Source organism: Triturus cristatus, chromosome 2_1 (genome assembly GCF_964204655.1).
Source record: "Triturus cristatus chromosome 2_1, aTriCri1.1, whole genome shotgun sequence".
In the NCBI taxonomy this organism is placed as follows: Eukaryota; Metazoa; Chordata; class Amphibia; order Caudata; family Salamandridae; genus Triturus; species Triturus cristatus.
Genome location: NC_140581.1, coordinates 379,791,732 through 379,804,342, shown reverse-complemented (window position 1 = coordinate 379,804,342; position 12,611 = coordinate 379,791,732).

The window sequence follows — 12,611 nt, the reverse complement described above, 5'->3', positions numbered from 1 at the left end:
GTGAACCAGGACCCCACATCACTGGCACAAGATAGTACATTGGTGGCCCAGCATCACTCAGTGATGGCCTAAATCACAGCAATGGCGCAAGATCAGACAAGGAAGGTTTAAAAATCACACAGTGTTGAGCAGTGTGAAAACATTTCTGGCCAAAGACCACACAGAATATGTCAAGATCACGTTAAGTGCAATGGGCTGCAGACATATTTTAGTGGGTCAGAACAGCAAAAGCTATTAATTACTATGCATGTGTTATATCACGTGTGCAGAGGGATTCTGCACATATGGAAAATTTGAGATGACTATCAATGACAATGCAAGTACAAAATGAATACACTTAGTTTGCTGAGATGGGTGGATGAGTCTAAGATTCACACCACATTGGTCAGGACCCAATGTTTGGGCTGGCATGCGCCTCACAAATCGCTACACCCAAAAGCCATTGGAAATAGAATAAACGCAGCTATTGGTGGAGGGCTGTGCCTGTTAATCAAATTTTGTAAACGGAATAATAATTTCCAAATCTCATATTCATATGTGCTTGGTTTGGCAGAATGTGTTGTTTTATTAAATCGAAAGGTGAAATCATATGAAAAAGACAGCCGACACATGTTTCAATGGCCGTGGGCTTTCTCATGGCAGGGATTTCAGTTTGTGGTCCTATTGTCGAAAAACAATGAAAGAAGCAACGTGGTCTCTGCGGTCCCGGAATACGGAAAATTATTATTCCGTATACAGCATTTGATTAACAGGCACAGACCTCCACATACAACTACAAAATGAATACACAACAGATGGAAGTAGTGCCATTGTATCATGTTTCACCCCTAGCCCCGCCCACTAGCCACACCTCTAACTCAATTTGATGAGTACCTGCACTTATTTTTTTCCATTTAAATCACTGGCTGGGTGTTAACACTTGCCCTGGATTCCAGAGAATGAGGTTTGGTCTAGGCGGGATTTAGGGATAGATTTTTGTTATATTAACAAAAGGGGGTCAAAGAATGCATTTTGAAGCACATTTAAAGCACAATTCTTTTGATGCAATTGGCTTTGACGGGGCATTCATGAACTATTCCAGTACTTTCACAGTGTGAAAAGAAAACCTGTCCATGCACAGGAGTGACCCCATTTATTTCACATGGGTAATATGCCAGTTTTAGCATGGGTGTGCCCATTTGCCAAGAATTACCCCCCAAATGCCAGGCCCTCTACTATAGAATAGGTAACCCCATCCCCTATGCTATGAGTGCCCTCTACCTTAGGCCAAGAATTAGCTCCCTCATGCCAGGTCCAGCAGCACACTTTCAAGCACAAATCAATCCCTCTCTCTCTCTCTCTCTCTCTCTCTCTCGCTCTCTCTCTCTTGTCTCTCTCTCGTCTCTCTCTCACTCTCATGGTGCTTGCAGTTTGTGTGGGCCTCCCTCGCCAGCAAAACCTGGTCCAGTGAGAACCATACAAATTGCATGTTATGCATGAACCACCCGAGCTGCCAGAGAACTGGTAGTTCATGGTTTGTTTGCAGTTTATTGGCTGCCTTACTCCCTATTTTTCATCCATGACGGGTAAAAGAGGATTCTCAAAACAATCCACTCACCATGAAATGAATATTACACTTCGCCAAACCATAATCACCATGATAGAAAAGCTTGCACTGCTGCTAACACCCTCTGCCCGCAGGAGCCCACCCACCCCGACAGACCACGCTCGGTACCTCGGCATAATCCTCGACTCCTCCCTCTCCATGAACCGCCAGATCAACGCAGTCATGTCCACCAGCTAAAAACTGCCTCTGCATCCTCTGTAAGACCTTCAAATGTATCCCCCCTGACTGCAGAAAGACCATCTCCCACACACTCATGACCAGCAGACTGGACTACGGCAACGCCCTCTATTCCGGAATCAACAAAACTCTTCTACACAAACTCCAAACCATTCAGAACGCCGCAGCCAGGCTTGTCCTAGGGACACCGAGCCACACGCACATGACCCAACACCTACGAAGCCTTCACTGGCTCACCGTTGAGAAGAGGGTCACCTTCAAACTCCTCACCCACGCCTACAAATCCCTCAACAACATCGGACCCAAATACCACAACGACAGAGTATGTTTCCACGTACCTAAGAGGAACCTCGGCTCTGCCGACCTCACCCTGGCAGAGGTCCCCCGCATCCGCAGAAACAGAACCGGCGGGAGAGCCTTCTCCTAAATCGCAGCCAAGTCTTGGAACAAGCTCCCTGTTAACATCAGACACTCCCCGACCCTAGACACGTTCAGAAAGCACCTAAAGACCTGGCTTTTCGTCTGAACTGGATCTGCTCCCCCCCCAGCGCCTTGAGACCCTAACGGGTGAGTAACACGCTCTACAAACCCCTGATTGATTGATTGATTGATTGATTGATTGATTGATTGATTGATTGAACGCTGCTACTTGTTGTCTTGTCTAAAAGCCTTACCACTGCACAAAGATCAAACCTGTGGTATTGTCATTGCCTGTATTCATGCAGGTGCAAATCAAATAGTGCACTTCAATAGAATAGGTGAACTGGCTTTACATTTGGTTTTACATGCGGAGCATGCAGTATCAAACAGAACTTGAAATGGACCAGATGATTGTAAACTTTAGAACTGTAGATTTCAAGTGACTGTATGTTTCACATGACTCCTTCAGACAGTGCAGGCTTTTCTTCTGGCAAAGCTGGGGTTTTTAGCTATTCATAAAAACCTTTAAAAAAAACTTCAAATCCCATACTGCAAGAAAAGTCAGGGAAGGCTGAAGGTGTCATACATGACAGTCGGCTACTTTCCAACTAGGTAAAATGTTTTTTTTTTTTAAATCAAGTTTCAGTTTCATCTAGGAACCAATCAAGGGTTATGTATTTATTTATTTATCTGGTGTTTTCTATAAAGCCAACATGACCCTGTGTAGGGTATCAGTGTGCTTTACAATTGCATTTCCAAAAACAAAACCATTTATGTTTCCAAGTCATCAGTTATTGTACCATGACTAGAACTAAACATTAAGCTTAAAATACATATCTTAATCTTTAAGTGGTGAAAAGGCAGAGAATGCGTTTCATGTGCAGATGCTGAAAGTGCATTTGTAAGGGACACATGTTCACACTCCTCTAAAGCAAAGGGCATATTATAAGCCGTACTGGCCGCCACAATAAGAGCCCCTTTGGCCTAGCACCCCTACAATGCCCACTTCCCTGGGGTCAAATGCCACAAGAGCATAAGAAAGCCTCAGTGTTGGCCCCTCTATTTCCCTGCAGAGTCCAGGTTTTAGGGGGCATTCTAATGAAATATTACTGGGGTTCAAACCCCGGTGTCCCACTGAAGTTGGGGCCCCTGGTTACCTTCCCCTTTCCATGGCCTCTTCGCTTACATCAGCCTGATAATGTTAACTGGTTCTTCAAGTGTCCCCCCTACACTGGGTCTGACTCGAGACATTAGATTCACCATTTACAATTAGTTGCAAAATTCGGCGCTAGAATCTCTCGCTTCTAGCTACATTTCCACCAGAATGTCAGCAGTTTTACAGCCAGATTTAGGGATTTTGAAGTGTCTGTGCCTTTTTTGAGCCCCTTGCACAACCTATTTAGTGCAAAGTTCTGTACAGTTCCAAGTCCCTCTTCTACCCCAGGGCTCCTAGGACTCTGCACACAATTGTCCTACATCTTCATGACTACTTCATCCACTTCCTTTTCTGCTCGAAGCCGTAGGTGATCGCCCCTGCACGCGTCTTCCGGCTTCAGGCCAGATGCCACAGCCAGACCCAATGCTTCTTAATTTATTGCCTTCCTACTGACACCTACTCTATTTGATTGAACGCTAGAATAATAACATCTCTAAGCTGGGGCCCAAAATTACTTCTAACTGTTTGCATTTCTAAACATATAGATGTGAGCGGTTTTAATTCACTTATTTCCTTATTTTTTTCAGTATGGTAATTATTAATCACAGTAGTGGTGGCGGTAGCACTAATCGTAGTGGTAATAACATCAATATTACTAGCATTATTTCTAAATATTTCTTCAATTAATTGCTTTTCATCATCTACATCGTTTGGTCAATGGTGGGAACCTTTCCACACTGGCCACCATCACAAAACCAGAAGTAGGCAATTGCTTAGGGCATCATGAAGGCAGTTATGAAAAGAGAAAAAATGAGGTCCATTACCCTAAAGCAGATGGCCTCCTATCCCATGCCCTGCCAGCACCTTAACCAGAAAGTCCCAAATATCTACGATTGATTCTATGAATATAGAGTGGGAAACGACCGTCCGTGTCGCTATCATGCAGTCAAGTGATCACTGCAGATATCTGGGGTCGTCTCACTCTTTGGGGACTGCAGACTCTACATACAAAGGCTTGAATTTAAAAACGCCAGGCCTGTGAGGCAAAAGGTTGTCCAGCGATCCACTTTCCTGGATTCTGCCAATTAATATATTCTATGAATCTCACAAATCGAATAAGTGAACTGAACTTTTTTTTAAATAAAAGGGGACCATCAACAGTCCAAGTCTGCACAGAAATAGTGGATTATACAGAGCTTTTTACAGTGTAATACACTGAAAAGGAGACCCATAATTTATAATACGGGTTTTCAAAGAAATTCAGAGTATACAGGAGCAGTAACAGTGTCCTTAGAGTCATTAAATTAGACACATTGGAAATTGATCACCCCTGATAGCCAAATATGATAATCTAGAGGCTACAGAGTCACGACCAAAGATTTTTAAATTGCTCTATTGTCCTGAAGAAGGTGACGAAATACTTTATCACCGAAACGCCACGTCAACAGTTTGTTTTTCTTCTTTTTTGTAATATTTGAAAATTGACAAATGTTTTTTAATAATGTAAAAACAGTGTGCTCTAGCTAATCACCTACAGTGAATTTTGTGGAATCATTGTCAAAATTTTTTAATAAACTAATTATTATAAGCATTCCTTTTCAATATTGTTTGATTTTATATCTTTACATTTGTTTCTCTTCACACATGATTTTTTACTTTAGCAACTTGGAAATGTATTGTTGTCCTTATACATTTAGATCACGGATTTATTTTATCTGATTCACTAGTCTTAGGGTCACCTCTTCAAACTTGGGAAAAGGCAACGTTTGATCTTATGTTGATATATACCCATCCCTTTTCTGAGGATCAGGGTACCTCCTTTATATTGTGACACCCCCTGTAGAGGCAACATTACACGTGGTTGCTAACTAATGGTCAGAGAAGGTAGTGGAAACTTCTCAGTCTGGTGGGTGCTAAACCTCATTCCTCCACCCCTGCGCCATTTTACAGACATTTGGACCTTCAGGGCCACATTGAAGAGGCATCTATTGAACAATGTGTTGTGAACTAAAAAACATGGGTACCGAGGGGAGCCGTGGCACACTTCTGACCCGAGTGTAGATGATGTTTTAGAGCACAGAATTTAGCACAAGTTAGGTGTGAAGTGGGACCCAACATGGTGGCGGGGAGGCAGCTACATCTATGGTCTCAAAGACAAAACCATTGTGTTCCCGAACACGACACAAACAAGCTCTCAAACCAAAATGTCAATATTATATCAGTCCTTAAATAAGGAACAGTCCAAGACCTTTTATTCCAGACTTCAGCCTTTTTAAATATACTCCAACACAGCCAGCACATTTAAATACAGTTGTGATCTGTTCAGTTTCAAATATGCGCGTATCTTTTAACGTTAATTAAGAGTACAGCTTTTTAGATGTCGAGCTCTGCGAGGAGTGGTATGGTGTTACGTTCCGATTCCCAAAAGTTTATGCTATTTTAGGGGCTACAGGGAGCCTTTAATGGATGCTTACTTCTCACCCCAATACAATCGTTTCTGCTGTAGACCTACACTGTTATACCATTGTGTGTCTCGAGCAATTTACAGTACCCTGGGGCATTATGAAACCAAATAAACATGACATGGTGGTCAGGGTAACACAAACCACAGAGGTTCAATATAAAATGGAAAAGACCATATTTAACTGGCTCAAAATCCCTTCAGAGTCTCACAATACAAGCCCATATTCAATGTAACACAACCCATGAGGCTGAAAGGATTAGGTTACCTCATCGCAAGGTTCAAATGATACAAGAACCAACCATAGCAATTAAATCCAGCCAGGTTGAACTGCTGGTCATCTCTCTACTCAAGAACTCAACGCGTAGGTGGGGGGAAGGGGGGAGGGGGGCAGACGGCGTTGGCTAGAGAATTGCAGTATAAGGTCTTGGCGCTAAACATATAGTCACCATCGAAGAGTTTCAAGCTCATGCAAGCTTTGGGAAGTCTAGCCTACCCCAACAGCTCCTTTTAGATGTAAGATTCAAAGACTGTCTGCCTTCCTTCTTTCCTCCACTAACTCTTCCCAGGACCTAGGGCTCTACCTCCTTTGTTACCCTTTATCAACTGTACTCTCAAGGACATAAGCCACTGCATGCAAAATCTGTATACAAACATAGATCAATAAATTGCAATTAAGAGTTCATATCATTTTAAGCGAAAATCAACAAAAGTCTAACAAGTCTGATTGTTTACCTTTAATGTTATTTGTTTAGGAGTGGGGGACAGACAACTTTTTAATTGTAGTATAAAGAAAGCATAGATAATGCAGTTGTTCTGGCTTAAATCTCAAAGTGCCTCTTCAGTCCCTGGTGTAGGCAACTGGACACCTAGCTTGCCACTTTACAGTGGCCTCCAGTTCCTGCTTGTTCAGACTGATCCAGTAACAAAGAAGCTGCCCAGGTTTTCCCGCTGGGGTTTTCCTGATCAGGTTTTCCCACTCACCAATCTTCCTGCTAACAGCAGCCCTGCCCACTCCAGGGCCTACTTATTGCAGGCTGCAGCGTGACCGTGCAGCGGACCTGCACTGCGGCTGCACCACTGACACACTGAAGACATGCCAAAAGCAAGCCCATCTGCGTCCTCCATGTCTAGACCGTGCCCAGAGTCACGACACCTAGCCCTTCCACCCCCTGAAGATACACCATCACCGAGCTCTACACCCTCGATCCTGGATGCAGCAAAAAACAATGCCGCTGTGACGACCCACACACCACGGTAGGACCTTTCACCTGTACCCACAGCCACTTCGCCTGCCACTGCACACACACCAGCCCAGGAACAGCCATCATCCACAAAGAGATCAAACAGTGTACCATCACCACCAACAACACCACCACACCAATGGAACATCTCAACTTCAAGCTCCAAACGGACCGCAAGACAACCATTAAAAGCACCCTTGCAAACCGACCCCCAGGCCCACGCTCCAGCTTCTGCAACACCATTGCACACTTCATAGCGCCTCTAGCCTTAGACTCCAAGGACTATATCATATTCAGCGACCAAAATTCCACATCGATGACCCCAACGACAAAAACACTTCTTACTTCCTCGACAGTATGAAAAGCCTGGGATTGACCCATTTAACCCACGAACCTACACACACCGCAGGACACATCTTGGACCCAATGCAGCTTTGTCACAGAACTCACCTGGACCGATCAACCCATTATCCACGTCAACATCTCCAGTCCCCACACCGCCACCCTCAAGATGACCACCGCCCCCCACCAGAAGTGATGCTAAATCTCAGAGAACAGCTGGGCAAATGCCCTCAACACCTCCAACCCTGCTACCACCACCAACCTCGAACTGGGAATGAAAACTTCAACTCCTGGTATACCAATTGAACAGACAGCATCGTGCCCCTCAAGAGCAGCATCCAGAGAAAAGCCTACAAAAGGCCAGCTGGTACACCCAAGAACTCAGAGCAGCGAAACGGTAGAGCAAACAGTTGTTGAGGAGATGGCGCACCAGGAAGGATTATTCCGAAACAGCAGCCTTCAGGACCTCCCTCAATCTCTACCACTGCCTGCTAACGGCAACAAAGAAGACAGCCCTTGACGCATGCATCAAATCCAGAGCCTACAACACCAAGGAGCTTTTCAACATCATTAGGAATTCAAGAATCTGAATACCATTGAAAACAACATCATACCATCACAAGAACTTTGTGACAACCTCACCCACTTCTTCCACAACAAGATCACAACCATATACAGAAACTTCGAACCCCAACCCCAACCCACACCTATGGATTTCCTCGGCAGATACTCCACGGCTGTAACCAACACGAACCATACACTGACCATCTGGAACATCCTCTCCACCCAGGACTCCACCTCCACTATGAAATCCATCCACTATGGAGGTTCTACAGACCCATGCCCACATCACATCTTCACCCTCAGAAACCAAAGGATTGTCCAGGAACTCACCATCCTACTCAACACCTCTACCACCAACACAACATTGCACGATACCTGGAAACATGCTGAAGTCAGCCCACTATTCAAAAACCCTCTGCCACCCCAGTGAATTCAAAATCTATGGCCAATCTCCCTGCTCCCATTGCCAGTGAAGGTACTGGAAAAGATCATCACAAATCAACTTATGACACACCAGGAGCAGAACCAGCTACTCGATGCCCCCCAATCCGGCTTCCGCAGCAATCACAGAACCGAAACCACCCTTATTACAGCCACTAATGACATACAAACTCTCCTCGACTAAGGAGAAACAGCAGCTTTGATCCTCCTCGACCTCTCAGCAGCCTTCAACACTGTATCCCACCACACGCTGATCAAAAGACTCCAGCTCATTGGCATCCAAGGAACGCACTCAGATGGATTACCTCCTTCCTCACCGGTAGAACCCGGGGATCCACCTCCCAACTTTCACCTCGGAACCCAAGGAGGTCGTCTGCTCTGTCCCCAAGGGCTCATCCCTCAGCCCCGTGCTCTTCAACGCAAATAGACCCTGCTGGTCAACATTGTCAACTCCCATGGCCTCAACATAATTTCCTATGCAAAAGACACCCAACGCATCCTCTCGCTCACTGACGACCCCACCACCACCAAAACCAACTTATGCAGATGCATGACAAATGTCCCAGACTGGATGAAGAACAACTGCCTGCAGCTGAACACAAACAAGACGGAAGCACTGATCATTGACAACAGCAGAAACACATGTAATGACTCCTGGTGGCCATTGGACCTAGGACCTGCACCCACTCTGAACATGCGAGAAACCTCAGAATCATCATTGACAACAAGCTCACCATGAAATCACAGATCAACGCCATCTCCTCTACCTGCTTCTTCACTCTGTGCACACTATGTAAGATCTTCAAGTGGATATCCCTACACACAAGACACACCCTGACACAGGCCCTCATCACCAGCTGACTGGACTGTGGCAACGCCCTCTATGTAGTAATCACCGCACACCTCCTACAAAGACTTCAGACCACACAGAACACCACAGCCAGAGTCACCCTCATCCTTCTCTAACAAACCTCCATCACATCGTACATCAGGCAACTCCACTGGCTCCCTGTACAGAAGAGATACCAATTGAAGCTGCTGACCCGCGCGCAGAAGGCTCTACACAACCAAGGGCCCGAATACATTAACCACCACCTGAACTTCCACCAACCATTGAGAAGTTTCCCTTTCACTTGTCCATACTCCCCACATCTACCGAAGCAGAAGTGGAGAATGCTCCTTCTCCCACATTACAGCAAAGACCAAGAACAACCTCTCCACGCACCTCCGGACCATCACCTCACTTCTGGAATTCCGAATGCCCTTCAAGACCTGGCTGATCAAATTAGCTTCCGGGATCGGCAAGTGCCTAGATACCCTATCGGGTGATTAGCTGCGCTTTATAAATCCTGATTGATTGGTTGATTAGTGAGTTTCAGGTCTTAATACCTCATCATACATGCACTCTGTCACTCATCCTTGCAATTATGCATACTTTCATATACACACTGGCCTATTCTTACAGCCATTCACCCAGCCATCCACAATAAAACACACGCACAAACTCGACAAGCATGCACAAGATAAATGAGTAGAATAAAAATAGAAAAAAAAAAACACTGCATAATCATGACGGGCATGTGAATGAATTAAAACTAGAAATGTAGCAGTGAGTGGTCATTTTGGAATGGTATTCAGTATGGTAAATAACTGTTGTAACTATCAGAGGGCTGACATGTTGCTTCTAAATGTGTCAGGCAGTGTGGAATGGTAAAACAATGAAACAATATGGACAATACCCTTCATGTGGCTACCTGATTTAGAAGCAGTAGCTGAGTGGAATAGGGTGCACTGCTGTTTAAATGAGCTGCAAATGAGCGGAAAATTAGCTTGGCGCTAAAACAATTTTTAAAAAAAGAAGGAAAACAAAAAAATGATGGCGTTAAAAAGAGAAAAGCATTACTAAAGTAACTGGTGCACAAACCCTGGCTCTGAAGTGCTCTCAAGTTCAGGCAGATGAGCCTATGTTATCAGGCACAATGCTGTCACTCTGACGTTAACAGCACAAATGGCTGAAGTGGCATGACTCATTGCCCCACGCTGTAGGTTGTCATGGCTGCCATGGACAGAAACAGAATGAAAATGACCCTCAAAGTGACCAATGATGGAATAAGGCTAACCATAAGCCCTTCCATGCAGCCGCGGCTGGTGCAGGTAAGAGCGGTGGGCCGGGTTGGGGGGGGGGGGGGGGGGGGATTTCGCCAGACGATGCAGAGGGAAAATGTATTATTTATTTGATTTTTCCTCCTCATCGTCCGTTGAAATCCCCCTCCCACAACCCGACCCCACAACTTTTACCTGCTTACCCCACTGCTGCTTCCAAGTATGAATGTGTATGTGTTGTGTCTTAGGGAAATGTTGGGTCTTGTAACGTATGTCTCATGAGTGTTTTTCTGGCTTGTTTGTCTTGTGACAATTTAGAATTGTGTATATTTGATTGGTGTTGTTTCATTTTGTGTGCTTGCCCTCAATCAGTGCTTCATTTGTAAAAAAAAAAAAGTGTCAGGGCCCTTGTTAGGAGGCTACTGCAGCTTGAACCACCCATTGTCCCTGCCTGCACTGCTGAGGATAGTACCAGCACAACTATTAACCATCGCACTCCTATTAGTGTGACATTTTTTACCATCTAGACACACAAACGGAAGGGTGGAAAGGCAAAGTCTCTCTACTACGGCCTCCCCAATCACACAATTATAACACAAACAAGGAGTAGTGAGTAGTATTAATAGGGCGGCACATGCTCAGCATGAAAATACTGCCCTCACTCACAAAAGTCTGACATGCTTCATCATTGGGCTTGCTTCAATAAACCCCCACGCAGACCAATGCCTGGGGTGGAGCAAAAGGGAGAGGGAGACAATACAAAAAAACACACAAATAATGTACAGATATATTTGGGCTCACTAGAAGAAAAGTGCAGTGAGGGTTAAAATAAGTACGGTGGTGTCTCTGCGGAACAATTTTGTGAGTAAGTGCAGTATTTTCACACTGAGCACGTGCCACCCTATTAATACCACTCGCTACTCTCCCGTTTGTGTTATAACATTTTTGACTATCCCAGGCCTCCAAAGCTATAAACAATGGCTTGGGTGGCAGGTATTAGTCATTTTTAATGTATATTGAATTAATAAACAACTGTTGCTGTGCTCAGTTCATTGTTGTGTGAATTGGACAAACAGCATCATCATGTGACAGACTCTCATAAGTTCTGGTGTTGACAATTAAGTACCAGTGCTGAGCACCGGAAACCACTGGCTCAAATTAGGCCATGCACTGAAGGAGGGGATGTTAGATTAGACTTCGGAGCCACCGGTGCAGCAGTTGTACTTGGCAAGTCCAGAATAAAAGTGGAGTTTTAATTTTATATGCAGCATCTGTGCCATCATAACAGTGTGTATGTATTTTATATGAATTTATTTATTAGAGGACCCAGGCAGACAGCTAAAGCTATTAGGCTAGTTCTAAAACGTACTTTACTACACACACAGTTGGCAAAACATTATACAAAACCTCCCAAGAGTGTCTGACAAGGAATATCACAGAACACATCTTCTCCCCTCGCCAGGGTTTGTCAGGGGTTATCCAAAACAAAAATATTGCCTACTAAAGTAATCTGTCAAAATACCAGTCTAAAGTTTTAAAAGCCTAGTGACTTTCAATTATGGTTTTAAATTATAAATAAGTAACCCCTACTGCATTTTTGTAACAGTTCAAACCTGACATAACTTTCCCAATGAACCAATCAGACCTAAAGCATTTAATATGGGCTAGTCGCCATAATCAGCTCAGGCCTCCTACTGTCTTTTAGCATAGGTTTTTCAATAAGACTTACAGTCATAAAACTACTAATTTGGACATAATTACAGTTTGGAGAAATATACAGAGCCTCATTTACGAGGCCCTGCACCACCAGAGCGTCACTTCATTCTAGGTTCCAGTGGTGCTGTGTGCTGGCTCATATTAACAAGGTCACGCAAAGCCACTCTGCATGTCTTTTCATGGCCTTGTAAATATGGTCCCAGTACTCTGCGTGAAAAGGGCGTCCATGGTTGTTGCTGTGGGTGTTCCCAGCAACACCCATGGAATCTGACGCATTTCCAGATTTCCATGTTTTTTTGGAGAGAGGAGTTGGCCTAACGGCTAAGGCGGTCAACCTCGAATCTGGGAAACCGGGTTCCAGTCTCGGCAATGACGCTGAAC